This window comes from Etheostoma spectabile, chromosome 23 (assembly GCF_008692095.1).
Source record: "Etheostoma spectabile isolate EspeVRDwgs_2016 chromosome 23, UIUC_Espe_1.0, whole genome shotgun sequence".
Classification (NCBI taxonomy): Eukaryota; Metazoa; Chordata; class Actinopteri; order Perciformes; family Percidae; genus Etheostoma; species Etheostoma spectabile.
In genome coordinates, this window is record NC_045755.1 from 8,814,934 (window position 1) to 8,819,395 (window position 4,462).

The 4,462-nt window shown below is 42.9% G+C and overlaps 1 protein-coding gene and 1 pseudogene across 15 annotated transcripts in view; both read left to right on the top strand.

The window, feature by feature from the left end:
- nrcama (neuronal cell adhesion molecule a) overlaps positions 1-4,462 on the top strand; it is a 1,100,153-nt gene that overhangs the window by 439,289 nt on the left and 656,402 nt on the right. The window lies entirely within an intron of this gene.
- LOC116673021 (plexin-B2-like) overlaps positions 1,115-4,462 on the top strand; it is a 279,884-nt pseudogene continuing 276,536 nt past the window's right edge.

The following is a 4,462-nucleotide window of genomic DNA, read 5'->3' on the forward strand; positions in this document are numbered from 1 at the left end:
GGATGGATAGATAGATAGATAGATAGATAGATAGATAGATAGATAGATAGATAGATAGATAGATAGATAGATGGATGGATGGATAGATAGATAGATAGAGAGATAGATGGATGGATAGATAGAGAGATAGATGTTTATTGATCCCAAGAAAAATGGGAAATTCCTGTGTTACAGCAGCAAAATCAGTCACTGTCTATCTGTCTAGCTATATATATATATATATATATATATATATATATATATATATATATGTATATATATGTATATGTATTATCTATAATCTCCTGCTGAACGCTCTCTTTCTTACACTGTTGTCTTCTATCTCTCTCGTAACTCTCAACGGTCTCTCTAGGCCGGCTGGCCTATCGTCTCCCTAGTATGACGTCATGCAATGCATTGTGGGAGAAAAGCAAACCCCTGTAAAATATGACCTACTTTTTCTTGTTATTTTGTGTTACGTGATACTTTTCAATATCGTATACAGTGGATAACAGTTTGAATGTTTGTTACCAACAATCAATAAGTGCAAATTGGTTGGAAAATTAAACCTGCAACCCGGGCTTTAAGCCTGGTGGTGGACTGGTAGCTGGAGAGGGGACAGTTCCCCTCCTGGGCACTGCCAAGGTGCTCTTGAGCAAGGCAGTGATCCCCCAACTACCCGGGGTGCCTTTCCATGGGCACTTTGACATCTCTCCATTTAGTGCATGTGTGTGTAGCTCAGGCCTGTGTGTAACGTGTGTACTGACAACAGAGTGTAAATTATTATTATTCATTCAACGCTTTTGTTGCCTTTCTCGAGTTGTTTTGGAAGTTTTTGAGGTTTTTTTTCTGACAATGTTTTACATTTTTCAGTCTTTGTGTAATACACACTCTCTCCCCAACCCCCCCCCCCCCCACACCCAACCACCCCCCCTCCCAACCCCCAACCCCCAACCCAAAGTTACGCCCTTGTCATGTCCTGATTCGGATTTAAGAAACCCCACAACTTTTATTTTGAAAGGAAACTAACCCTGCTTCTGGTGTCAATGAGTCTAACGAGATCTAACTTGACCCATCCTATTACCCCCACAGTCATTGGGGGGGAAGGGGGGGTGGTATTGGGAGGAGGAGGAAGAAAAATCCTCATCCTCATCCAGACCCGGATTTGTAGCGTCTCGCGCCGTTTGCAGCGGAGCTCCAGGCTGCAGGTCTGCAGCTCCGACTCGGTGTGTTTCGCAGTGGATACGGACGCAAAGCCAGACTCCTCTCCTTAAAAACTGGACGGGCGTGTGTGCGCGCGCGCGTGCGCGTGTGTGTTTAGTCGTGAATCACACCTGAGCCCGGCATGTTAACCGGTTTCCTGGGCGTGGGGAGGACGCAGGAAGCGGACTCGTTTGTCGTGGGAATATTTGTTGGAACCAAAACTTCGGCGGTGACATCAGCAGCTGCGCAGATTTTTTTTTGTTTTTTTTGCTCCAGTTCGTCTCGTTTTTGGAGCAGTTTCCACTCACCAGGATGTACATTTTTGGAACTTTTTCGAGGGAGCGTTGACACAGAGGACGAGGTTTTAATTTACTAACTTTTGGGAATACACTGACGGAAAACACGGCGGTAGCCTTCGAAAAGCGACAAATCAGCGGCACATCCAAAGGTAAGGAGCCATGGAGCTAGGCCTGTTTAACAGCTGTTTTGTGTGAAGTTTAATCCAAAAACTCAACAGTTTCCAAATGCTTCTCATGACAGGAAATGCTCTAAGACGGGTTTAAAGATTTGTTTGACACTCGTGAGTTCGTAGCAACGCGTTATTGCCCCATCTCCCTTGTTAAGAAAACGTCACACCAAACCCCGCTCGATAAATTTCAAATTTAATCATTTATTGCTTGCTGGCCAAATTAAAACGCACCATGTGCGTTAAGTTGCGATGTTTTACAAAAAGAGTCAAGGAGTTGGCTATTCGGCATAGAATTAATCCACCCAGCGGTGCGTTATGTAGAGACAAACTTTTGACATTGATTTAATGCAAGTCGATAACGCAACGAGCTGCAATCAACGCAATGGAGGACAATCAGGCAAAACTTAGGGCAGAACTTGTACGTTGATGTTTGGCGTTGTGTGTGTTCAACGAATTGAAGGCTGTGCTGTGATAGTTACACGAGTTTAATCCTTTTTTTGGGGGGAGATACTAGTCTTTGCTAATGGGTTAGGTCATGTTTAATTCCCAGATTTTTAAATGGGATTTGGCGTGGCGGTTTGTGCATGAAGCAGACAACCGGATGTGTTGGGACTAATCAATGCTCAGAACATCTGGAGCCTCAGCAAGTGGGCTTGATCCCGTTGAGGGGCTCCAGTAATGTATTCCAGACTTCTTCGGGTGTTAACTTCACATTCTGGCATTTACAATACCTGTGCAAAACAATTATCTCTTGTATTGATTCTCCTCATTAAATCCATACCAATCCCAAGGAGGATAATTGGAAGTCAGAGAGGGATTTTTTTTAAAGCTGTGAGTCAGTTAGATGTACAGAAACAGATGTTTTTAGACGGCAGTATTGACCAGAAGTGCTTAAACCATTACAACATAATGAGTCTACCCTGTCAAATCGGTGCCTCCAAAGGTCATTATAACACATTAACTCTTATCTCATGTGTGGGGAAAAATGAATCTCTGAAAACACGGTGCCATTTGCCATCTGCCTCCCAAGCATTGCTGTACATGATGGGGAGGTAATTGCCCATGGTGTCAGTTAATGGATTAGAGTAGCCTCCACACTGCACCTTTAAGCTCTGAAGCCATAAAACCATCACAGCCCCAGCAGCACCGCTCTGTTAAGACTCAGGTTTTTTTAAATGTTATGGCTAAAATGGCACACCGATCAGCAGAGCATGCAACTCCAAGGCTGCTGGGACACTTCATTGTCAAGTTAAATGTACTGCAGTCACCAGTGGGAAGTTTTGGTGGGAGTAAAGGTTGCCCTCTCTTCAATTTCAGGTGTACTTTATGCATGTATATGGCATAAAGACATACCTACTCTCTGGATGGATGTGTGTCAAAGGGACCTGGAAAAGAGAGAAAATGAGAATTTGTCCTTGCACTCGTTGCTGTGGCTTGTTCAACAACAATCGATGGTGTGTTTCTTTTGAATAAGCTCTTCAGTAAATCCCTTTTATTTTATTCATGTGTTTATTAGAGAAGAAAATAACATGGCCACAAAAAGAACAAATCTCTGACAGTGTGTGTGTGTGTGTGTGTGTGTGTGTGTGTGTGTGTGTGTGTGTGTGGTGTCCTATTGTGCTGATATACACAACCCAGTACACTCTGAGAAATTGGTCTCCCTACCTTTTTAAACCATGAGAGTGTAACTGGGGAGACATGGGCTCTAAGTATACCTACACACACATTAGTAAATCCCTTTTTTTTTAGGTTTTATTTTCTAAAATTTGGGCTATTTGCAGGGAAAGCTTCGCCACATGCCTCCATAGACCCTTTTGTTAAGTAAGTAAGTAATACTTTATTTTAATACGCACCTTTCACAGACAACAGAGGTCAAAAAAGTGCTTTAATGTAAAAACAAATAAAACAGCAACACATAAATCTTCTTCTTCATTTGTGTGTGTGTGTGTGTGTGTGTGTGTGTGTGTGTGTGTGTGTGTGTGTGTGTGTGTGTGTGTGTGTGTGTGAGATCAAAACTGGACGTTTTTGTACATTTTTTCAAATTTTTAAGTTGCTTTTTCTGAAATTTTGGCTGTTTTTTTTCCCCCAGTTTTATTTCACCTTTGTCGATAAGTTTTTATTACATGGTGGCCCGTAGGGGGTCGGGTTGGGAACCGGAGGGTTGCTGGTTCAAGCCCACATACAGACCAAAGCATGGTGGTGCACTGGTAGCTGGAGAGGTGCCTGTTCACCTCTTGAGCAAGGCATGAACCCCCAACTGCTTGGGGGATCGGTGCCTTTCCATGGGCAGCCCCCCCATCCACCCTACATCTCTCCAGTTAGTGCATGAGTGTGTAGTTCAGGCCTGTGTGTAATAACAACAGAGTGTATATTATTATAATTAATTCAAATCTTTTGTTGTACTATTTACTACTAAATACACACTAAACACTAAGCCGTGTTGCTAGTTAAAAGCTCGTCTTGAGGTGTTTTTTTAAAAAGTTTCCACAGAATCCAAAGCTCTCAAAGCTAAAAGGAGAAAGAGCCACAGAAAATAGGCTCGATCACCTCCTGGTTTTAAAACCGGTTCTGGGACCAGGTCTTGGTGTGAAGACCTCAGAGAGAGACCGGGAGTGTGGGCGTGTAATAGATCCTGGATCTAAGAGGGAGCTGGACCATGCATGGCTCTATAAGTAGAGATTCAAATTTTTAAATTGCTTCTAAAACCTGTCGGTAGCCAACGAAGAGCCTTAATCCTCGTGTTGTTCCTCGGGTCAAATTGACCCGTTTTAAAGTGTTTTAAATCAGAAATATGGATTTCTTTCAACCAAA